General features: G+C 41.4%; 1 protein-coding gene across 1 annotated transcript in view; it reads right to left on the bottom strand.

The window, feature by feature from the left end:
* The window catches only part of LOC139632725 (estrogen receptor beta-like), a 93067-nt gene that overhangs the window by 48606 nt on the left and 18210 nt on the right, over window positions 1-26251 (bottom strand). The gene's annotated exons all lie outside the window — the stretch shown is intronic.

Below are 26251 nucleotides of genomic sequence, written 5' to 3'. Positions count from 1 at the left end.
CAGAATAAAACCAGTGCGGAAACTGGACACACTGAGTTTTCTGCTCTGTCCCTTCACAGATGTTGACAAAAGCAGTTATTTCAGTATCTTCTTCACCTCATCACTGATTTTATTTGGCATCTCAAATTTGTGCTGAGTAATACTCTTCCCAAACAAAACAAAGATCAATATTTCAGTTATATTTCTTTTACCAGGCAAGTGAGCCATCTTCCCAATCAAACAGGAAGAAGAAGAGGAGACCCCAGTATTTCACCTTAAAGTCGGGAATGCGGATTTTCTCCCTCATTGTTCAGGCCAGTTTTGCCACTTTGCTTCATGGACACACAGGAAAGAGGAAATTAGCAAACATGAAGAAGAAAAAAACCAAAAACAAATAAACAGCAAACAGCTGCAAGTGACACAAAGTCCTTCAACTTTAGCTGTGAGTGAAAAATTGTTCAAAGTTGATAAGCTGTGGCATAAAAATCCATAAACCGCACTGTTAGTTAAGGTGAAAAACCAACAGCGGCTGTGCACCAGTTACTAATAAATAAAAATTACAACATTTATAACAGAGTTTGTTCATTTGAAAACAAGTTTGACTGAATATAAGGCTTAATGGCACATGTTATCCCTATGGTAAAGGACAGTTAAGTCTGTGTTATCTGCCCTAAAGCCAAAAATCACAGAATCCTCAGATCAGGATACTCCATTAACAACACAATGGGTACTGACCGTTGTGTATTCCATTAAAATATCCATTAAATGTCATTTGGTAACAAATGAAAACGTGGAATGCAGGAACTCCATCACTTTTTAAACCGAACCCTCCACATTAAGAGGAGGGCAAATAATGAACTGCTACAGCAGAAAAACCTTCTCTGGACGTTTAGCCTTGCTTGTAAATGTCAGTCTAAAAATGCCAAAGGCTTGCTCTCATCAGTCAGGCTGCTGTAGTTATGGCCGTGATTACTTTGAGCCACTGGGGGAAATAAATTACCTCACTAACCACATCATGTACAGAAGCTATATCATGTAAACCCTAACAGGTCTCATCCAGATTTTAAATTGGACATAACTAAAAGATCTGAAACACCCATTTTGGTGTAAGAAATTACACAACATTTTATGACCTGAAAGCATCAGAGCCCCATTCATTGTTATAGAACCAAACACAGTTTAAGGTTCTCCCTTTGGTTTCTGACTTCAGAGGAGAGTTGCATGTTCACAGATATTGACCAAACTGTTCTGGGGCACAGGAAAAAGTGCTGGATTCTCCTTCAAAGGCACAATCCATGATTATAATATAGAGTTTCATCCTCAAAACATCTGGTGCAGAAAACCAACAGACTAAAATTATAAATGTTAAAGTCCTTCTAGAAGCCTATACTGTACTTTATTCAAATGATCATGTAAATTTGAAAATGAAAATAATTTTTCACTAATGAATGTGTTCTAGTATCACACTGGACTTGACTTAATGAGCAAAGCAGGAGAAGCAGTCAACAGGTTCCATTTGAATGTTTCTAATCTTTGGATTGCAGTCGGTCAGGTGTGAGTGGTTGCTGAGGGGTTATATTTCTACAAATGAAAGAAAGCGTGCACACGGAATAAAGCAACTAGCTATTTCTAAATCAAAATCAGGAAATCAGTACTTTCTGCATTTAAATATATAATCATATGAGAACAAACCAAGGGGATTGGACGTTCTACTTAACAAAATAAACATGACCTAAGGAAATATAATAAAATAAACTACTCACTCAACACACTCAGGAACAAAGGTGAAATGATGGAGGGAAGCAGTTCAACTGATCGATGTGCAAAACTGCATTTTATATCAATGGAAGTCACAAGAGCTAAAATGTAAAGTACTTGAAATATATTATAATAAGTGATAAGATGCTCAGAGACACGACTGTGGTAGAAACTTTGTGATCTCCCACTATTGTGTGTTTAACAATGTTTGATCACATAACATTGTTATAGGACAACATAAGGGATTTATAAAATAAATAAATAAAATAAAATAAACAGGAAGTATGATGTATATGACGACATTTTAATGTGTGTGTAACTTTGGAAAACAACAGGCAAAATACCCTGTTGCCTTGTTTTTAGCCCCTTCCTAAAGATATTTCTCAAAAAGTTTAGAAATATAAAAAATAGTAACAATTAAAATATCTACAACATATGAAGTCCGCTGTATGATTTATGATACATTGATTGAGATCTGCAAGTTAGAGTTGCTTTCTAAAAGAATCAAGTTCCACGGGGAAGGTACAGAACCTGCCAGAGTTCTCTGCCAAGTAAACACCAGTCTGGTAAAACCCAGATGAGGATCAGCAGGTCCACATTAGAGCTGCGTTACCTTGTTTCCTCACAGTGAAGTAAATATTGCCAGGCTCATCTTCTATCAGGTCATCCCGCTGTGATGAATCTTGAAGAATCAGGGGGAGATGTGAGTCAGTTCACAGCATGCTGAGGTTTTACACGAAACATCTTTCACCCGAATGAGTTTCATGTACATGTGCAGGAAGTACTTACATTCAGTGATGCTGAATTCATGAAAGTACAACCAATATACAGAGCTATGTAAAACCAGATTCAGAAACAACATGAGGCTTTACAATGATACAAGGCTGCAGATTATATAACTCCACAGACTTTATAACATTATGTCAGGATATTATATTTTGCCACTATCTCTGGGGTGGTGAGATAACAAAATACAAAACAAAGTCATCCCTGTTAACTGAGTCTTGAAGTCAGTTATATAGCTACTACGTCACCGCACTTTGCTCCTGTCATAATTACTACAGCCACTAGATGTCAACTAAAAACAGAATGTAACTATGAGTCATAATGACCTGCTGCACATGACAATCGAATTTTTCAGTAACGACTTTTAATGTAAATTCTCAGCATTGTTTGTCTTTTTCACTTATGAGTAAACCATATTTCTCTGTAAAAACCAGATTCAAAATGGCTTCATTATTGTCTCCAGGTTGTCATATAATAGTCATTTAACTGATAAAATACTGAGAAAATATGGATCCTCTAAGGCAGTATTACTGTTATCTGTTCTTTTCGTAAATAAATGAGTTGCAACATGCAACAAAACTTCAATAATAATTGATACATATGGTGTTGAAATGTTCGCTCGGACCCCAGTAATTGCTGCTTGTGGCTGTATTTGTTCACAAAAAGGGAGATTTCAGGACGTTGTGAACAAAAAAGCATGTGCAAGAAGATGTAAGTAATGGGATTTGTTACCTGTTGGACCTCGCACAATTTTATAACTAAAAATATAAACTAAATATACTATAACTACATGTTGTGGCTCCATTTTTCTGTGTTTTGTCCCTAGAGGTTGGACACAGGATTCAGGCTACAGCAAGTTGTAAGGGACAAAGTTGGAGCACAAATTGAGTTGTGTGCCTTTAAACAGACCTTCAGCTCTGATCTGAACTAAGAAACAAGACCATCAGCTGAAGATGTGGGATGTTTCTGTGACACGATACAGAGACAGAGACTGTCCTCACCAGATAAACGGTGGGTTGGTTGTTTCAAATGCTACTCGGCAACTTTTTGTATGTTTCCATTTTTCTGAGCAGTGACCTCTTTTTATCTGATGCTCAAATTATACTTTATCTGCATAGCTGAGGGTTTATGTGGTGTTTACTTCATGTCCACAAGGGTCTGAAGATGTCTGTGTGCAGCCAGAAATGAGACCATTCATATCCATTTTAGAGAGTCCTGGAGCCTTAACACCAGAGACTGGGGCTTGCACCCTGTCTCTTAATAAAAGTCTTCTTTGAATTATTGTGACGATCTTTGCTGAAACGTGTGTCCACTTTACTGTGGAACACCACCATCCAGATGTGTGCTGCTGCTGCTACACATCCCCACTTGCTTCAACATCACTGCTGCAACTGTTGGCAACCAGCTGGGTTTCATAAAGTTTGTGGGGGAGCACGGCTGCAGATGAAACAACTCTAATGCTCAGGTCAAGACTTGACAGGCTCCACGAAGACTTTCGCCACAGAGGAGCTATTACAACATTACAATGAGCGTTTGCTACAAAGCACCAGGGGAACTGGAGGCGTTGTATGTGTGCAACACGCTGATGTGACACATTTACACTTTCACAACCCTGTTTATTCCTGACATCACGCCGTGCATCATGCTGCATCCTCCTCGTCCTCCTCCTCTGGCAGGAAGTGGAGGAGAGAGGGTGAGACTGGAATCTGAGGGAGTTTGGATCATTATGCAAGAGCTTAAGAGGGGATCCTGTGTCAACCCGGCCTGGTTTAATAATGGGTGTGTGTCTGTGTGTGTGCACACTTGCATGTAAAGGCATCCTATTTATTTTTGTTTCTGCTGACCTTCATAGATTGTAAAGTTGTTTCCTGTTGTGTGTTTTCTGTCTATTTGTGCTTCTAAAGCTTTTGCCTTTATGTGACCCACAGTGAAACATTCACTATCAACCTTCTTTTTTATTTCGTTACATTTTTTTGCTTTTACTTATGTTTCCTCTTTTCTTTTGTGTGTTTGTCTCTCTGTGTTGTAAAGCACTGGATGTAAATAAAGTTTAGATGATTGAAAGTCAGATTTTCAAAGAATTAATTATACAAAAATCTAGAATCTAATGCATTTTTAAGAACAATATTCACAGCAGCACCACTCTGTAGCTGAACCATTTGTTTTTCTTCTTATTTAAAGGGACTTTTTTCTGATAATTTTCCATTTTGACTCCTGATTCATGGGCAAAGGTTTTGGAGGAAAGGACCAGCGAGAGAACATCAACTCGTTTGGTATTTTTTGTGTCTAAACAATGAGTTGAGCTCAGGTCTTTGGTGCTAACAGCTGTCAAAGTTAGGTATACGGTTTTATTTCATTTTCATTGCCTGTTTGTTGATCTTGTTTTCAGGTGCATCAACTAAAGTCACTTTTATTTACTAATCATTCAATCATATCTTCTTGGAATACCTGTCCTTTTGTCTCATTGTTCTTTATCATTGTGCATGGGTAGTCCTCATATTCACTGCAACAGGACCTAAATGACTGTAGTCTGTGTCAATAAGTCTCTATTTGCTAGGGGGGCATGAAATTAAGGCATGAAATCCAGGTGAAAATGTTGGTTTAATCAGATCCTTCTGGAGATTGTTTACTTATGTATTTGCCAATTTACACGTTTTGCTTACCAAGTAGCTGACATGAAGTATTATAGAGCAAAAAGCTGAAGCTGGGTTTGTTTTTAAAATCTCCAAATAAAGACCAACTTGAAACTGCTTTGTTTCCAATTGTCAGCCACAATTCTAGGTCAATGGACTCTGCAGATATTTCAGAATAGAACATAACAGCACGAGAGAGGAGAAAATAAAGCGAGCGGTGTTCATTATGTGGAGAAGTGACACCCATTCCTCGTCCAAACCAGTAATATGCAGCCAGCCGAGAGCTCCATTAGGCTAATTGCCTTTGCAGCTAGGAGGTAGTGGCACTCTACCCGCACCGAACACTAGATCCTGGACCAGATCTGGCACTGGTGTTATCAACCAGGGTCCCTCGAGTGGCCTCCGTCCACAATTCAGCCCTCTCAAATCCAATAAGTGGCTCCCTCCTTGGTCGAAACGGCTAATTGCGCAGCTCATTGTGGCGGTGGGCACGGCTGAAACTGCTCACACTCACGTTGTTTTCACATTACCATGTTTTGTTGCCATGGCAGGGGAGGCATGGAAACGTGGGGGTTGGCCTTGACCCATATATTTTCAATAGGACCTTGGCACCAGCCGAGCTGAAATGTAACCATGCTTCTTATTCTTATTGCCCTCCCCTCCCTCCTCTCTTTTCAACCACTTCAATTACACAGAGGGACACGCATGTGACAGTGGCAGGATTACACAACTGGGGGTGGGGGCTTGAGGGAGGGTCGGGGGTGTCCAAAAGGAGCCAAAGGCAGGAAAAACACTCCCTCTTCTCTGCTCTGTTATTTGTTGGTGTCATGGGCTCTTCCAAATGCTTCCAAACAGCCATAATAACACACTGCTGAACTACCATGCTGCGTGCCAGTGTACACTGCTACAACCGACCTGAATAGAAAATGAACACTGTCACAGGCGCAACAGTTTGGAAACCCTTGGCTCAGATGGTCAAGAGTTAGGAAAGTACTCCTCATGGTGAAACAGGGGCCAATGTTCATGGGTGCACAAATCTACACATTCAAGTGGCGCAATAAAGGTTAATTATACCGACTGCTGCTGTAAAACTGTTTTTAATGCAAGAACTGGACTGATGTCTGGATTTCTGCAGAGTCTAAGCTTTTGGTTTGGGCTTTGTGTGCAACGCTTCCCGCCAAATTCTTCAGCGTGAACAGACGAAACTGTGACAGCAAAACTGGTTTCTCTTTGCAATGACGTCTGACTGTGTCAAGCCTGTCTCCTCAAAATTTCTATACAACTAACTCCTACATTTTACAGGAAATGTATCTGTGACCAGATTACATTTTCTATTAACATAAAGAGGTGAATCTTAGTTTCTCTTAACTATGACCACCATCTTTCCCTCACCTTAATCAAGAAGCTTTAGTCACTTGTAACCAAACCTTAACCATAGAGGTGGAAGATCCCAGACGTTCATTTGAACATCATAGATCGTATTTGAAAACACTGACAAATGAACTGTTTTGTCGTTAATTAGGGAGCAGAGTTTAAAGTCCTGACTGTGGTAGGAAAATGCTCTGTTGGTGGACAGAGGCTCTCACAGGACAAATGTAGTCAGCAGGGTGGGAGAGGTCAGATGTGACTTCACTTACGCATTTGATTATACGTCTGTAAAATGAGACATAAATGTCCTTGTGTTATTTTAGAAGTTGAACAATGCAATTTTGTACAGAAAGCGAAGCCAGAAAGTCACGAAGGTCATGAGATCACCTGAAATCACAGCAGCTGTAACTAGGTGAACAATTTGTGTAGTAGGCTGCTTGGTGATGCCCTTTCATGAGCTGTGTCTTCAGTTTGCTCAGTAGAGTCTGAGCTGCAGGGCTGCAGGAAAATGTTATGTGTGCAGAGAATCAAGTATAAATACTGCTTTCACTGCTTGGAGACCACGTATCCTCTTCAAATTTAATGCCATGGTGAAAATGAGGAGTGTGCCTCCACCGTTCACCACAATCTCTTAAATCATGCTGGGGAGGATGGGTGGGGGGTTGTGGGTAGGTCAGCATGTTTGTTTTACAGTGATTAGCCTATTATGCGGTCCGGCGCTGCCAAGCCCCGCTGAGAGCTACACACATGCTTATGTGGCCTCGCTGAGCTGAGTGGGTGAGGCGTGGGCGTCACTATGGTCGCTGCCCCGCGTGCGGCTGAAAGTCAGCTGGGCGGGGCTCCTGCCCTGACGCTGTCGTGGAAACCGAGCAGAACCGAGGTCTCTGAGTTCAAAAGCAGGTCAAACTGAGCTCACACTGGATCACTGGTGTGTTGTGTCAGCACTGTTAGAGCCACACTGCACATGGAAATGCATATGTGTGTGTGTGTTAATGACAGCTATCTAACCTGTGGTCATTTTAGACTCATGGAAACACAAAGTGAGGGAGGAGACTGGCTGGTGTGTGTGTTTGTGTGTGTTGTGTATGTGCTTTCTTGGCTCTGTGTGTGTGTGTGTGTGTGTGTGTGTGGACTGGTGGCTTCAATTGTGTGTGCGTAAAATTGTGAAACAGACAGGCTGTATGAGGCTGTTGGTCAGATTTGGCTCCTGTCGTGGATTTCCTAAAACAAACTCTGAAATTCTGATAATTCTCTGCTTTCTCTGGAAGCAAATGGCGTAAAACTGCATTTGCATAAGAAACTTGAAAACAAGAGAGCAGCTATTTAAAACTAGCTGTGTCTTGAAATGCTTTACTTTTACTCCGTCCTCATTCAGTGTTTACTGAACCTCTCAAATACACAAGGGTTGGTCTAAAAATTTTAAATGTGGGCGTCTTTCAGTGGTCATCTTTATGAGCATCATATTTCTTAAAGTTTAGATACACGACATAAAGATGCTGGCTCTTTTTTAAAAGGTATATTTTTAAAAACATCTGAAGAGGCTCAACTCACCAACAGGATCTATTTCATAGCTTCACCAGAGCTTTAGCTCACATGACATGATCTTCATCAGCAGATGAGTCATCAGGAGTTCGTCCAGTTTGTCATGATGGTTGGTTGAATTGATTATTTCAAATTTCTATTCCTCTGAGTGTTTAAGGACTTGTGGTCCATGTTGGCAGAAAGTACTCAACAAAAACTGTTAACTGGGCGGCTTCCACCTGCTGATGAAGACCAGGTGCTGTGATTAAACAGGGCTGTCTCACTTCCAAGCTGTCATAGAGGTTTTCATGAGGACCGAACTGGGACCAACTGGGTAACCCGTTAGCAACATGCAAGATAGTTCAACAGACTTCCAGTGTTTTCTGCTGCATTTAAAGTTCAGTCAAGCAGAGGCTGCTTACATGTACGGGTCGAGACCACATTATGGTTTTGGTCACGGTGAAACCACACCACCATCTTTCCCAAACCTTATGCAAAGTGTGTTCATTGCCTGAATGACAGACAGGGTTCTGGATGCAAAGCTTGGTCTCTGGTGTGACAATCATGTGCTCTGTGCCTCTGCCATCCACCCCAACCACTTCCTGGTGGGTCTGCTGCCATTAATAACTGTAGCGCTTCATTTCTTCAGAAAATACATTGCCTCTGCACATTGAAAAATGGCATTAATGGGGTACATAGTACATTAAAAACTGGCGCCAAGGGGTCCTGACCAATCGTTCATGTGTTGGGAGCGAGACTGTGTTGGATCAAAAGCTCTAAAAAAGCCACAAAATGGACCTTGTAGTGAGATTGTTTTGTCAGTCGTCAACTTGGAAATGACCACTTAACTTGTTCCTTCCAGGTCCATAAAATAGAAGTGAATAAAGAACGATTCTACGTGCGCCACAGTCAGTAGCTTTGTCAGTTTTCTCTGATCCTGCCTTTCACCTCTGCCACACAGGAGCAAGAGAAGATCCTCCGCCTCTGCCTGCCTGAGGACAGACTCCAGAGGTGAACTGCTGGGTGAAGCCTCGGCGAGCTCCAGTCCAGGTGGTGATGAAAAGATTAGTGAAAGATTGTTCTGAGCTACAGTCGCGTGTCTCTGCTGGCTAATTAATCGCGGCAGGTTTAACCACAGCTGAGTCAGCTCTCCATTCTTAATGTTTATTACCCCCTGAGGCCCGAAAGAAAGGATCACGCCCTTCACCCTACCTACATCATGACATCCAACCTGCATCTGCACCTTCACCGGGACCATCCTCATCCTCTAAAACATGCCGCAGCTTTTCATAACTTGTACTCCAGAAACATCCTGAACTCTTGAGACACCAAAAGCAGCAAAAAAATGTACTCACATATTTTGCAGATCTCACCTGGACAATCCAGTCATCCAAGTGTGGTAATGGAGGTGCTAAACTGCAAAAATCCAATTCACTAATAGATTAAGTCACTCCTTTCAGCACTGGTGTACATATTTGTTGGTCGGGTAATTTATCTCCCAGGATCCACAACATGGTGACACATGATCTAAAAATGGATAAAGCTGTACTGAGAGACACACCAGGAGAAATAAAGATGAACATCCAAACTGCTGCTTTAACAAATGTGAAACATGACTACGCAAAAGTTAGGAGGAGGAGTTATAAAATTATATTATTGCTGTTCTCAAAATCAAAAGAATCTTACTTAACAGTGTTTGAAGAAAGCTGAACTTATCGATCATGGTCGCACATCAGCCACTAAGAAGAGCAAAAAGGGTCTTAGGACATGATTTAAAGGAGATATTTGTAATGCTAAATAACCAACATTAGCATGAAGAGCTGTTTACTTATTCTACAAGAAACGCGTAGCTTTGCCTCTATTTCTATTGCTTCTTTTCTTGTACTGAAGTTAGCATGCTAACCGGCTATTCCCGGCCCAGTCAGACTAGCTAATCACTTTCCAATACAGTGTCACTGTAGCATCCAGTCCGCCCTGAAGAAGTAGCTGCCCAGAGGATGTATTATAACCTCTTGTCTTGTATCATATATATTACATGTAAAGAAAGGATTCTTGGCATCGGATGGAAAACAACATTTTATTTAAGATTATCCAGGGTTTTGAGGAAACTCAATTTTTTGATATTCACGTCCAGTGACAGGGTTGTTATCTTTATATTTCTTATCTTATCTTTGGAGAGTCATAAACACAGCAAGAGTCTGAAAGAACAAATAGTGGTTAAGCATTTTTGCCAAAACCAACTCCATCTCTACCAGCCACCCAGAGGAAAAAGAAAATGTTGTGCTGTGATTTCACGGCAATGAATTCTTGCATGTCAGAAATTTAAAAGTCTTCGCCAAAGACGCCAGAATTTAAAGAAAAGCTTGTGCAGTGCATTCATTTAAAGCAGCAACTATGTCACAGCAATCACTGAAGCCAATGTTTACAAGGAAGTGTCACAGACCGATTTATTTAACTAGCATGACTGTAAGCGAAATGTTCCTCTGAGTTCTTCTATTTCTAGAAACCGTGTGTGTCAATATATGCATGACTGTAAAAACCCCCCACTGCTGCTGGGATTTCAAAAGCATCTCTCAAGCTGCCAAGCAGTGAAAGCCGACTGATTCAGGAGAGGTCTGACTTACACCAAAGTCAATAAAAAAAAAAAATCCCAGAGCGTTTGAGTTTTATTAACAGTAGTGGTGGATGGAAAAAGCAGATTTGACAGGCCTGGTGCCGCTGTGAGAGCCCGAGCGTCTCCACATTGTCTTGCGTCTTGTCTCTCGCCTGTCGTCCCGGCCTGACTCCCTCTCACTGACTACATCATATCTTGGCACACAGATGAAAAAAAAAAAAAAACTTTGGGAGGTTTTCTGGACATGGTATGATAACCACATGACGGTAATTACTGCATTAGAAAAAAAATTACAGCCGTTTCTAAAAAGGCTGCCTCGATCAATAAATCAACTGGAATGAGCGTCGACTTTTAAAGACACTAGATGTGGTGGAGTTATTTGTGACAATGCATTTAAAAGGCAATTTGACGCAGTAAAACGCAGTGATTGAGAAGTGTGTGGTGTGCTACATTTCAAACGCATTCAGTCATCCTGTCAGCAACTGTGACACCCGGCCGCACAGTGCTGGTATCAAAGCAGTGAGACTTCACATTTATCACCAGTGAAAAGTTTTGCATTGTAACAACCGAAGCCCCCGGAGCTGGAACCGGTGCGTTCAGGACGCCGTGACCTTCAGCCCCAGGATGAGGGTGAGGTCGGCATTAGCAGGCGGTCTCCAGGAGAAGAACAACAACTGTGAAAACAGTCTTATTAAACTGTACGACCCCCCCGTCCCCTGCCCAGTCCCCTCCTTTCTACACAACAACTGAAAATGCAGTACAGGAGACTGAAGATGAGACAATGGGATCGACTTTCAGAGGCATCTGTACCCCCCCCTCAAACCCCCTGCACACACTCCCAAGGGCCTTTGCTGCTGTCTGTCAGTCAGACGGCTGTCAAGTCATCAGTCAAGCTGAAACCCCATCTCACAAAAATGTTTTTCCTGGAACATGCATTCAAACACAATCAAACACACTCACAAAATGACAAATACCCACATTACACTGGATACACAGGATATATTTTCACTCACACACACACACACACACACACACACACACACACACACACACACACACTCTGTCATCCCAGCGCCCTTTCGTCTCTCAGTTTGTCCTGGTGGTTCAGCGTCACCTGTTGAACTCCCTCACACACACACACACACATACACACACACACAGACACACACACACACACACACACACACACACACACACACACACACACACACACACACACACAGACACACACATCTCTCAGCCTCAGCCAGACAAACACAAGAGTGTGTGTCAGGTCAAAATGCCACTGAGGGCCAGACGCTGCTGTCGGAGGCAGCAGGACGGTGCAACAAGTCGTCACATGACTGTTTATCATCTGCCAGCTCTTCAGTTAAGGGTTGGAAACACTGCAGTGAACGTCCATCCATCCACCCAGACCAGATTTTGTGGGGTTATAACATCGTGACACAACTTCCAGCTTTGTTTCTCAGAGTCACTCTTCATTCTTCATCATTAGCAGGACCACAGGAAGTTGATTGTGATGAAAACATTGGGCCTTTAATTCATGTAAAGACAGTCTGACTTTCTCAAGGAGGAAAATACTTGTTTGAATGAAGCATCATAATTCAGAGGTTAAATATGAAGCCAAAATGATAAAATATAGAACATAAAACTGAAAAAAACTTAATACAAAATGTATTTCCTGATCACCATTATCATGTCTTGCATGTCACATATAGGCCACAGTTCTATGTAGTAATATATATTACATATTATAATATTCTCTCATCTATCTACAGGACCTTTACGTCTTTTACACCGCTTCCTGATTTGATGGCTTTTTTGCCTAATGTCAAACCATTTCTACTTTATTTTTGTCACAGTACAGTGCAGCTCTGAAGACATGTCATTGGAGGCTGTATTCTTATTTTCTATCTGTGTCGGCTCTCTTAATGTGACTGGTGACTCTTTTCCTCTTTTCATTCCTATTTTCATTCTTAGATGATATTTTTATGAAGGAAACCTAGTGATCAAACCTCAAAAAAAAGGTGGAAACAAGTGACTTACGACAACTTTGTGAGTTGGTGACGTGAGATTTTTTCTCAGAGCTGTTGTTATGATCTAATCACAGAATAATTATATGTATCAGTGTTGAAAAGCATCAGTTTTGCAACAACAAAAGCCGACACAAAGCCATCAGATGTTACAGTGATTGTTCGCCAGCAGCCACAGACCCACAGGGTGTTTATGTCACCTAACACTCCTCTTTATATCTATTTGAAACAACCTTGTTGTGGCAGCAGGATATGAAGACTGTCAGTGTGAGAAATCTGTTTACACACACCCTAAAACATGATTACACATTATGTCTGAGCAGAAACACACACAGACACACACACACACACATCTTCTCTGCTGTCACCTCAAACTCTGCAGAAGCCATTTCCTTCCACACACATGACACACCTCCTTTTTCTGAGGAGATAATTACATGTCCTGTCAGATAAGACGGCGACGAATCACAACACTCTTCTCTCTTCCCACCGTCAATCAACTGAGCAGAGCTGCCGGTCGGTGGCAGAGCTGCGGCGATGGCGATTATGCAGCAAAAAGGAAACAAAAACCAAAACAACAGCGAGATGCTGTAACAGATAGTCAGGAAGAGGAGGAGGAGGAGGAGGAGAGGAAGGAGGGATGAGACACAGATAGGAGGAGAGATAAGAGGATTAAAAATGAAGAGGTGACATGTGAGTAAGGAGGCGAGAGGAGGAAGAGAGGGAGATCAAGGTGATGCAAGGCAGGGAAAGAGAGAAGGGAGAGGAAATGAGGGCAGGTAGATGATGAAGGGAAGAGCGAAGTGGAGGAGAAGGAAACTAAAGACAGAGAAACATAAAAGGATGAGATATGTTGAAGGGAAGGCAATGGAGAGGGAGGGAGAGAAGGTGGAGGAGAGGAGAAAGAAAAGAAAGAGGAAAAAGAATGTAACCACAATATAACTTTGTTATATAAAGTGTCACTGTGATTTCACTGTGTAGCCCATCACATCCTGCTCTCTGACTGACACACAGCTCAGGTTGGAGAGGCACCTGCGCACGTGGCAGACTGTGATCAGAAACCTGGATGAGGTGTTGACATGATCTGGTTTCTATCCCAGTCCTGCAGCTGGGGTATCCATGTTTCTGAAACCAGGTTATGATGTTTACGTGCACAAAACACAACCAGGCAACAGGCTGCTTCAGCAACAATGTTTATGTTCAGTGTTTCTGACCAAAATGCATTGTGTGCCTGAGGTCTAACAAACATATTAAATGCATTTCTTTCCTCATAAATTACCTGCAAAACCAATTACAATATATATATATTAAACTGTGGACTGTCTGTATCCATGTTAGCGTGCTAACAGTCTTCTTCTTCACTGCCTTTGTTGATGCATTGGCTCATTTCTCTGCGCATTAGCGTGACCAAAACATTGCTCCATAAAGCTGCTAGTGGAAAACTAGAATAACCCCGTCACGGTTGTATCCCTCCGCCACTCAGACTAGTTTCAGATTACATCCCTGTTTATCCACAGTCACATGAAATAGTAACCACTGTTGCTGTGTGAAGTCTTGAGTTATGGCTACAAAGACCTTTGACCACCAAAATCTTATCAGTTGAGTTGAGTCCAAGTGAATGTTTGCACCGTGTTGGTAAAGCAAGTGAATTTTTGCCTCATGATGTTGCTGGAAGTACAAATGGCCTAAATTTTTTAACCACCCACAGCAAATTTGTGTCTATTTGTGTCCACGTCCGGGTCTTTGCTTTGACTTCGTATGTGACCGTGCTGCCTTGAAAATGCTTCATGTTCAGTCTGAAAAAGAAGAATAAACACAAGAGGAGGAGAGAGATGGAGGTATAAGAGTTTATATAAGAGGAAAAGAGAAGCAGGAGAGAAAAAGCATAGAATAAGGATGAGTAGAGAGAGAAAGATGGAGATAAGAGAGACAAGGGAAGAGAGAGGAGGACAGAAGAAAAGTCTGAGAAATAAAAAAGAGAAAGAGAGAAAAAAATATGGAGAAACTGAAGAATAAAATAAGGCAGGAGAGAGTGTGATGGAGGGGAGATAAGGAGAAGTGAGAGGCAAAAGAAAAAAGTGATGCATGAAGGAGAGAAAGAAAGTAGGGACAGGAGGAGGGAGGGAGGGAGGACAGCCATTGTCACCCCACCTGTCTGTGACGGTTGGATTTCCGGCGCTGGCGGTGTTGTTTTCTCTCCTTTATGTGGTTTACAGCCCCCAGGATACAGGGAAGTGTCAGGATATCTTCACACACTTCCTGTTCACCACAAAGCCGCCCGCTGTTGCTCTGCAGATCACAAGATAATTTCCAAACACGCGGAGTGCGTGTGCGTGTGTGTGTGTTCAAGACAGACCCAGAAACATGAGACCTGAGCGATGCCTTGAATCACACCTGACGCCGCTTTAAACATGTCACATACAAAATTGCTTCAAATCAAAGCAAATCAAAGTGTTTACGGATACAGTGCCGGTGCTCCACCCTCCACCTGTGTTTGTCACAATGGCTGCCTGAAGTCAGGGCGGGGGAGGGGGCGGGGGCTTGCCACCGTCATCTTTCAGAATTCTGTTTTTGTTCCCTTCACTTTTATTGTTTCCGTTTGATTTTCTCAGTAAAGTCTTTCTGAATGTGATCCACCTGAGAGCAGGTCTGTGCTGGTAAATACTGATATTTCCATCTGAGTGGCCCTCTGGTATTATGTGTGCTGACCGGCTGCGAGGACGTGCGAGGACGAACTGGACTTTTCTGTGCCTTCGTACAGGCTGCTCCACCTCACTAGTGAAGTTTGTTGGGCCTGAACGTGGCCTGAAAAGACGACCTGCAGACAACACATACTCAGGGCTGTTAACAAGGCCAACTGGGCCAATTTCATTTTTCTGATAATATATTCATTCCTCCAAGTCCCCCAAAATAAAACTGGGGAAGCTGCCTTCATTATGCACCTTCACTGTTAGAGGGGTGGGCTCAGTGGTCATTTTTAATCAACCAATGAAAATGTATCTGTTCAATTTAGCTTTTAATTAGCTTTTATGGTTTTTTTGTCATTGTATTAATTCTTGCAATTATCATTTTTTCTTGAAATTATTTATTTTATTATAACTACTACTTTATTTTTTTCTTTTCTTTAATGAGTTCCCTGTCCTAACTGTCTCCCTTTGTCCTTTTGTATTTGTCAAAGCACTTTGAGCTGCATCCTGTGTATAAAAAGGGCTATACAAACAGAATTTACTGTTATTTTCATTATTATTATTATTATTATTATTATTATTATTATTACTGCAATTAAAACAGAGAATCAAACAATAGTCAAGATCATAATACATAGTGTTTGTAGTATATATGCAAATACAATATTATCTACCTCAGGAAGTGATGGTGTGTTAACAATACAGTGGTTCAGCTGCAGCATTTCTATGTTTTCTATGAATGTCTTGCAGAGCAGACTGTCTCACAGTGTGTGATGATGGCAGGTTTGTTACAAACTGTCTCTTTAGCCAAGCAAACAACCTTGGGACAGTTGCCACACCTGCTTTTGAAACTTTTATAATATCACTGTTTTAAATGAAAATGTTAAAACTATGTGACATTGTTAAAGGTGTGTCTGGTAGTGATGAACCTACAGAGAACTATCGCCTGAATCTGCAGCTCCACTCGGCTTTATGGAGATTTGCAGTGAGCTTCAGCTCCTTGTTTATCTGTCCAGACCACAACATTATAGTTCTGGTTCACTCTCTCTGCTCTCATAGCGTTGTTTTCAGCCACAGCAGGCAGATGTTTTCACAGAAACAGCTGTAAGAAGCCACTGTCCACTCCCTGGAGACCAAAAACAGAGTTAAAAGAGACTGAAGATGAAGCATGAAGGTACCCACAAATAAGAAAGAATGGATGGAGAACTCATCCTACAAAAACACGTTTACCTTTCGATGAGGTCAATAAAAACTGGTCTGTTTCAAGTGTACCCTGGCCTTTAGTTTCTCTCCTCAGTGAGCAAATTACCTTAACTAGGACAGAGACAAGAACCCTTTCCACCCAGTCATACAGCCACGTTTTTGGAACACACCACCGAGCCAGGGGTCCCGTTACCAGGAACCAAACACTTGGAAACAAACCCCAGGGACCACCCCACTTTTTTTTTTTTTTTATGAGGTTTTCTCGAGAACCCTCAACAGCTTGATAAAGCAAAGGTCATGCTTTGAGAAATCACAGTATGAAGCAGGTCCCAACACTACAACACAGTGGCCCAGTTTTCAGTGAGATTTTGTAGAAAGTTATGTGGAGGGCAGTTACAGCAACCTTTAAGTAGCCACCAGGGAGACTTGAAATGATTACAACAGTCTAATTTGATTAAATTTCCTGGTTGCCAACAGTACAAGCAACCAGTAGACAGGAATGTGAGGGTGAAAAGCCTGAACGCTCCCCATTCCTCTGATACAGACGTGTATGACTACACCCACATCTGCTGCCAGGAAACCTGCCTCGCGGGCTCCTCAGCTACTGCAGGAGAACATCATCTCGCTCGGCCTACAGAGGTTTCTCAACCCACCACTGTCTAAGTTGACGGATGCATTTGTGGGGGTGAGTAACGGCACTTGTTGGCGGCACAAAGGCAGCTGGTTGCCATTGTTGCCAAAGATGACAAGCAGAATCGCCTTACTCGGGCCCAGACAATGCAGGGCTGCGTTGATATGGTGTTGTGTGTCAGCATTATCTGTGGCTGTGCTAAGAGCTGCTCTTGCCCCCAAACAACAAAGAAGCTGAGAAAGTGGCTGAAACGCTCCCAGTTTCTGCAGCAGGTTGGCAGGATGAAGACACACAATAGTGCTTGGGATCATAGAGTTACAGCTGTTTGTGAAGTGAAGGCCTTAAGAGGCTTAAAGGGAAAATCCAACTTAAAACACAGAGAGTCACCTGTGCTGCTCCTGTGATCTACAGCCATGATGATGATCTTCCTGCCTGTGATCTGGGAATATGAAATTTGAACAACTCCTTTTAAAAGGCTGCACACAACAGAAGCAGGACTGTCTGTGGTGACGTCAGTCAGATACAAATCACACAATGACTGTATTCACAGATCTAACACAGTACAGTACAGTACAGTACAGCTTTAACTTTTAACTACAGTGTGCACAGTAAAACTGTTTATTAGCTTAAATAAACTAAAAAATCTACTGAAAGAAACACAACAGAGCATGTCAGCTGAAGGTTTATGAAGTCAAAAGAAAGCCAAGTATACTTCAACTTCAACTATACAACTTAACTTTTATATATATCATGTGTATTACTTTTTTTTTATTAGAAAGTTTTGTTATACAAAATGTTGCTCATTACACAAAGCAACAGATGTGTGATGTCATCCCAAACTCACTGTTTGAAAAATGCTGTTTCCATGTGCATGAGAGGCAAAAATAAAGCCTCTACTGTCTCACTTTTGTGTTGCAAAATATCCACATTAGTGTGGACAAGGCTTAAGTTTAAGATTATTGGTTGTTTGTGTGAAAGTATCAATAGAATAATCATGCAAAACTAAATCAGTTAGAATTCTGTGCTTATGCATTTTACAGACAATTCTTACAGCTTTGTTGTACTTATTTTATTGTACTTAGAGTTGGGAGGCAAGTTTTATTGTTAGGTTGACGTTCATGTTGATTTCAATGAAATGTTATTATCTACACAAAGTCAAGTTCTTATCAACAAACTATGCTTTAGCTATTCTTACATTAGCACTGTTTTTTGTTGGTAAGAGCTAAATGTGCATTAATTTCCATTTTCTTCAGCAGATTCTGGAAATGTTGTTTAAATTTGTGCAACATCTGGAGGGAAACTTGACCACTGTTAGTATAAAAACACTGATCAGTGCAGCTTTAAACCAAAACATTTCACTTGTTTTTACTCTGCCTGCTGCTGGGAAAGACGCCACACATGCTAGAATGTGTCGTGCCCAGCAGGAACAACACAGTCACTATAACACATGCATGCACACACACACACACACACACACACACACACAGACAGCATAGACCCAGTCCCAGTCGTGAAGGAGGGTCAGCTGACGCATGTTGACCCATTTAGATGAACCCTGACGAAGGGTTGACCTGAGTCACTGTGTCGGTCTGAATGAGGTATAAGTGTGTCCTCCTCTTTCACACACACACAAACACACACACGTTTTCACTCTAACACATATACTCACATCTCAAACACACACAAGATTCTATACTTGTGAGGACCTTGATTAACATTGGTGTTCCTTATCCCCTAACCCTTAATCTAGACTTAGTTCTAACATTAAATCAAAGACTCATCTTAACTGTTAAAACACAAGAAGCTGTTTAAAGACGTCAGGACTGAACAAAATCTTCACACTTTAAAGGTCTAAATCTCAAATTCCTCATGAACACACACACACACACACACACACACCAACTGCAGACCTGTCTACAGCCAGCTACCAACACACCAGGAGAAAATCAATAACATGTACTGTTTCCCAACACACACACACACACACACACACACACACACACACACACACACACACACACACACGCACTGACCCCCCTCCCTGTGACCAAAGAACAGGTGATCAGCTGCAAATGGGCGAAGTGAAGGACGAAAGAAGAGATGGGGGAAGGAGACAAGCCATTCATCACCCCAGGGTTTGCCACCATCTCCCCCCTCCATACACACACACACACACACACACACACACACACTGCAGCAGACATCTCCATTTAAGAGCACTTCAGTGGCAGCTAAACAAACTCGGGCCCTCAGGTCGGCCACTCGGGGGCCACACAACTGGGTTTGAAGCTGGGCCGACGTGCAGCCCAGCCTCCTATTAGGGCGAGGTTCAAAGGAGACGCACACACACACATCTTCAATCACAGGCGACACAGCAGGGAGGGGCGAGGCGGGGTCGATAGATCAAACAGGACTGGCGTGCTGCTGAGCAAACACGTCTGCACAGCCACCAGGTGATTATTAAATCAACAACAATTAGTGGTGACACAGCCTTTCTTTTGCCTGAATGTTATTTAGTATCGTAGTTTGCATGCACACATATGCACACACACTGAAGCTGGGAGCCCTGTTTGATTCTGTTCTGCAAAACCTGGAGTCTCACATCAAAAGAAACAGGAGTGATTACAGTATGATCCGGTTTCAAAGTTGATGTTTGAACAGAATCTATCAAACATAAAGAAGCATTTACTTTCTGATACCTGATATTTTTTACATGTTAATTCCAAACCTAATGTGCAAAGGCATTAAGTCTTAACTCATTCATTGTCCCTGGCCAGATGGTAAAAGGTGCCCTGAAAATCTGCAGGCTGACCAGAACCAGATTCAGAACCAGAACCAGAACCAGAACCAGAACCAGAACTAGAATCAGAACCAGAATCAGGTTCATCTCCATGTAGGTTTTCACATAGGAGGACTCTGCTGTGGTGTTTTTGTGCATAACATTAAACAAAGTCAGAGGAAGAAACATAAAGAAAGATAAAGCAAAGCAAGTACTGCAGGTCAGATAACTTAAATATAAAAATAAAAAATGTACAATAAAATGTTTACAATAAAAATGTGAAAAAACATCGTAAAAATAAATACATATAATACATAACATCTACAACTAACAAGACACCAACCAGGATGGAGGCTGCACGTTTAGATGCTCGATTGCCTCTCTCTGTAACGGTGTTACAGCTACAGCACAGAGCAACGTTCAAAATACAGTAGGCAACAAAATAGACAATATAAACAATATTTTAAAATGTAGATATGAAATGTGTCGTTCTGTGAATATCTCCTCCCTGTTTCCACCTGAGCTCCAGACTCCAGCGCTTTTTTCCAATTTCACACTTTGTAAATCAGCTGGGAGCAACAAGTCGTGAGCTGAGAGGTGAGACTGGCTGTCTGCCACTCGACATCTCAGTCAGAGGCCAGTGACCTCCTGACCTCTGATCTCCATGTGAGACCACACTTACAGCCCCCCACTCAGCCTGTGCTGCTTCCTAACAACGGTTTGGCAACACAATCATTTATAGAAATAATCTAAAAACACCGTTTTCGCCTCTTTTTTTCTTCATCTTCATGATATTATCGACAGGCTCTTCCACCTGGGGGCGCTACAGACAGCAACTACATTGAGCTCAAAGCCTGGTGAACTTCATCTGTGGTGAGGTGATCTCTCTAATTACTGTACACTCAAAGAAAACCTGTACTGAGGGGGGGCAGATCTGCGTCCAGACTCAATCTCATAAGTGCAGGCTGGAGAAGCAGCAGGTTTAATGTCTGTTTATGCTCGTTCACAAGAGGTTATGATTACTGGTGACAGTGGCGTCACGGAGGGAAACGCAGTCAGCAGGTGCAGACAGAGAGCGGGTGACCAAAAACATGAGTGTAGGAGGTAGTGTCCAGCTCCATCACAAGAGCTGAGCTCCATGTGTTGATGACAGTAATCTCTGCTGCTGATTTCACTGCCACGTTTAAACAAATTGTTTTGCTGGACGGACTTTGCTTTCCTCACTGAGAGAGCAGAGACAGCTTATTAAACCATTTAATCATAGCAGAAGTGCCCCAAAATTGACAGGTACACCTTTAAATTACTGTTATTGGTATTAACACATGGTCACCCCACCTTAAATCAGTCTAGCAGGTATTGCAAACGTGTAGCTTCACTTGGTTTGTTCCTTGCATGTGACATTTTCTTACGAGGTTGACAAAAATGAACATACTTTGGTAATCCTCAGTGAACTGGGCATTTTGTCTGTAACCTGAGCAAGTGAACGCAGGCTGATAGGAGGCTGTAAAACTGCCGAACGCTGTGCTGAACTGTGCAGACAGGCACAGGCAACGCCAGTCGGTAAGTCCAAACTGCCCCTGGGGGCCACTTCAGCTTTGCGACACACCTCTGGAGCTCAGAGTTTATGAAGCCAGGGCCTAAAGTCTGGATTTACCAGACACCTCAGTCCCAGCTCTTTACTGTTCAGGGATTTCTATTACGAATGTATTGAGCCAACTTGTCTCATGTCCCGTCCTCAGTGGGAACAGGTTAGCACAGGGCCCTGTCATAGAAATATCTTAGGTGTCTGATATGTCATCAGCTCCGAAACTAACCAGTCGTCTTTTAATATAAATGAGAACAAAAAAGCAGCACAGGTAGCCAAAATGTCTCAGTTCAACCAAGGCATAACTCAGGCAGATATGGGTTTCTGACTCATACCAGAGCAGCCATGAATGATGAGCTAGAAATGGCCCAAGTACAATACAGTGGTCTCGTTCCAGGTGCCGACACTGGCCAGAATCTTAAAATCCATCCAAACTGGCAGCCTTATATTGGCTAGAGAGGCTCATATTTGAGTCTCTCATGCCAATACACAGCTAAAAAAACTCCCTTTGTGCATAAAAACACCAGGGTCAGATTGTGTTCACACATATAGATGAAAACTGAAAAAAATGCAGCTCTCTGCAGATTTCACCATTTTGTCCTAAAGGTCCTATGTTTTACATTTTTCCAGTGTTTTATTTCAAGTGTTGATATACACACAAAGATATATTTGTGGTTTAAAGAACCACAAACCATCTCAATGTTTTACATTTCCTCTCTCAGGCTCTGAGACAGGAGAGCTCTCTGGAGCTCTAGTAACAACAGGTCGGTCAGGAAAACAGAAAAGAGGCTCTGAGCCTGTCATCTGATTGGCTGACTGTTTTCTGAGTAATTGAATAAAAATATAATCCAAATTAACTGGGAGCATGAAAATCTCCAAATCTGGAGCTATGAGGTTGTTACCTGACACTGAGGCTAAACTCTAATCTTCTTATATTTTGTACTTTACCTTTAAATAATGGAGTAATTTTACTTTGACAAATTACTGATTATTATTGATTTTATTATTGATTTTAAATGAGTAAAAACTTAACTGAAGTTGTGACATGTTTCTTACACCTGTGCTCTATGATACAGATGTCATTCTCTGACCTTCCTACATTTGAAGGAATCAGTTACTGTTGTGTGTGTGTGTGTGTGTGTGTGTGTGTGTGTGTGTGTGTGTGTGTGTGTGTGTGTGTGTGTGAAATGAAAAATGAAGACTTGATGTCACGAAAGCATCCATGTAAACATGAAACATGCTAACATGATTTAAGGAGGTGTAACTTAACCCCACGTCTGCCTCCTGCTCCGTCCCTCCATAAACCCACGTGACGACCCACCGACAGACATACAGCTAGACCTCTGTGCAGTATAAGGCCACTGCGCTGTTGCTGTCGCCGCCGTCACCGCCACCCCACTCCTCAACACATGCATACAGCTCACATTCCTCTGGATATCTGGATGTGCAGCAGGGTCAGGTCACATGTCTGGGCACGCCCTCTGGATACGTCCTGCATGCTGGTGACTGCAGCACGGCCGTCGAGCACAGACCTGTCAAATTTTAGATTTTTGTCTCGTAGCTGCAGTTTTGTGTCTATTTGTTGATATTTGATATTTTTGTATATGTGATAATTATTAATATGTTTAATTTACTTTAAAGGCTTCTGCCGGTTGAGTTGTCCTCAAGGTGTCAAGCTGCATTTTCACCCACACTAACTGCATGTCTCTTAGTCAGTCCACCACTTTGGTCCAGACTGAAATACCTCAACTTCTGTTTGATGGATTTCTATGACATTTGGTTCAGGCATTCATGACCCCTAGAGCCTGAGTCCTAATGACTTTGGTGACTCCCTGACTTTTCCTCTGGCAACACCAGCAGGTGAAACTTTTCTTTTTTCCAGCGACATATCCCAACATTTGGATAAAGGGATCGGCACAGAGTTTGGTTCACACATTCACATTGCCCTCAGGATGAACTGTAATAACTTTCACTTCGCACAGTCACTACATGCCTGCTTGTGAACTTACATCAACCTCTCACTCACCTTCACAACAATGAGTCATGAACTCTCACAGGAAAAAAAAAAGAAAGAAGAAAGAAGTGATAAAAATGATGGGAACTGCAGCTGGGGTTAGGGTAAGTTCCATTAAGTGAAGGATCATGGGAACATTGTTATAAATGTCTAATGACACAATCTGTAAAACCCTTTGATATCCTGTGGTTATAATACTGCAACATGAAGACCTGAAGAACCATTCTGAGGTTCTGGGACGTTTTAGTCGACTTGAAATCAATCATCTAGACTTTACAAATCTTGTGATCACACTCCAAAGCACACCTTACTGTGAGCATGTCTGCAAGTGAAATCAAGAGCTTAACTTTTCTATTTTAACATTTTTGGCCAGACCAACGGTGATGGCTCCTGCGATGGAAATGAGGGTCAGTTGCTCCAGATCGAAACAGCTACTTGACAGACGGTGATAAAGGTTGGCGCAAAAATTCATGGTTCCTAGAAGAAGACTTGGCTGATCCATTATCATGTCAAAACTTCCAGTTTGTCCAAAACTTTGATTTGTGACCAAAAACCTGCAAAACTGATTCTCATCAGCTTCAGCTGAACCATGTTTAGTGCTTAATTGCAATTTAGCTGCTAATATGTTGCTAACTAAGATGGTAAACTAAAATTATACCTATACCATCAGCATGCTAGCATCATCACTGTGAGCATATTAGCATGCTAATGGTAGCATGTAGCTCAAAGCCACGTGGTGCCTTTGCACAGCCTCATGGAGCTGCACGCATCGTGGTAAACTCTTGTTTCAGTTTTCAGTTTTATCTACTGTAACAAAATCTAATCCCAGCAGCATATTGTACATATTTTATTAGAAATTCCCATGAGATTCATACAAACATAAAACTTATGTTTGTATAAAGCCATAACTGCAAGTTATTTGATGTGTTTCAGAAATGTAGAAAAACGCAATTTTGGAAAGGCCACGCCCCCCACGCTGTTTGTCCCATGGATCTGAAATTTGACACACGAGTTCAGCTCAATGTGCTCTATACAAAAAATCCTATTGGACCATTAAAGTCTGCCATGGTGGATTTTTTTGCTAATGTGAACTTTTTGAATTTTTACTATATCTATATCATTATTCTCCTAATTATTTTCCTTTTTTCTTTCCTACTTTCTCTCTTTTTCTTTTCTTGTATCCCTGTTTGTTTTTTATTTCTTAAAATGGAAACAAAGCTCAAAGTATATTGAATACAATTGGAGTGAATGTATTTTATTTCTTCTCATGTCTGGCTGAGACAGAAAACAAACAATGGAGATCATGAATGAGACAAACTGAAAGCAAAACAGAAAAAGCAGAAGATGTCGTGAACTAGTGAGTGACTAAATTAAGAAAGAGAAAGGAGGAAAAAGTCAGTCAAGCATTAAAATTTAACACTTAACTTGAATCAAACCTCTCAACACTCAGATATGAAGATAAAATAAAACATTAGATCAGCTTAAGCCTGTCTCTGATGTTCACTATGTAAATGTTTCCACTGTCGCTGGACGCAGTGAATGTCTCTCCAGCAATAATAAAAACACACAGCACATGCCAGACCTCTGCTATTAATCACACAGGCTTTAACAGAGCAGCGAGTCAGAGAGGCCTTTATGTGGGTGGGATGGAAATAGGTTTTTCTCCTCCAATAATTAGCTTATCAGACCATTTACACGGCTAAGAATCATTAGCACCACTTTAATGAGGTGGCTAAAAATAGAGGAAGCACATAAAGGATCAGAGGAACCTGCTGGAACCAGAACTTCACACTCCGGCTGTGTGTGAGCATAAATTCACAACATCGCTGCTCGTGTGTGGCTCAGCATTCGACTCTTGCATCTGTGCATGTGTGTTCCCGTGTGTGAGTGTGTGTGTGTGTGTGTGTGTCCTGTCTTTGTTTGTGTGACAGTGTGTGTCATGTTACCCTGTGAGTGTGTGTGTGAATGTGTGTAACTGTAATTGCTGAAAATGAAAAACTACACAAATTCCTCCATACGCCTGTATTTTACATCTACATTTTCACACTTTCATCTATAGCTACAACAACTTTAATTTAATTTGATTTGCTCATATATCAAATTGCTTTTTGGATAATACATTTATTGTTTAGCCAATAAAATGCAAATAATAAAAAGAGAAAAAAGTGGCAACATTTGTTGAAACATTTGGTATTTTTGATGATAATTCACACATAATTAATCAGTTATTAAAATTGTTTATCAACTTTCTGTTGGCTACTTAACTGACTAATGGTTTCACCACAACTGATAATATTTAAATATATTTATTTGATGCTTGGTTCCTATCATCATCATCATCATTATCTTCCTCTTAAAAGCACTTATATATTTATATTTTTAATTCCTTGACTCAATTCTTTGTATTCTTTTTATTGTTCTAATTTTCATGTTTGTTGTGAAAACGCTCCTGAAAGTTTCTGTTGTTTTATTTGTTTCTATCTTTAGTCCTCATTGCTCATTGCTGCTCTATTTTTGCACTGCACTAAAAGAAACACACTGTAAATATTTATTTGAAATAAACAGGATACATTTAAAAGGATTTTCCCTCAGGAAACAGCTGCTTCACAAAAGGCTTATTTAAAACAGCAACTACAAAAACACACTGATGAACATTTAAA

The sequence above is a fragment of the Trachinotus anak genome, unplaced genomic scaffold, assembly GCF_046630095.1.
Source record: "Trachinotus anak isolate AG129_WGS33_773 ecotype Australia unplaced genomic scaffold, CSIRO_AGI_Tana_v1 ptg000015l, whole genome shotgun sequence".
In the NCBI taxonomy this organism is placed as follows: domain Eukaryota; kingdom Metazoa; phylum Chordata; class Actinopteri; order Carangiformes; family Carangidae; genus Trachinotus; species Trachinotus anak.
Note: the sequence above shows the minus strand (reverse complement) of the source record. Positions and strands in the feature narration are given on the sequence as shown.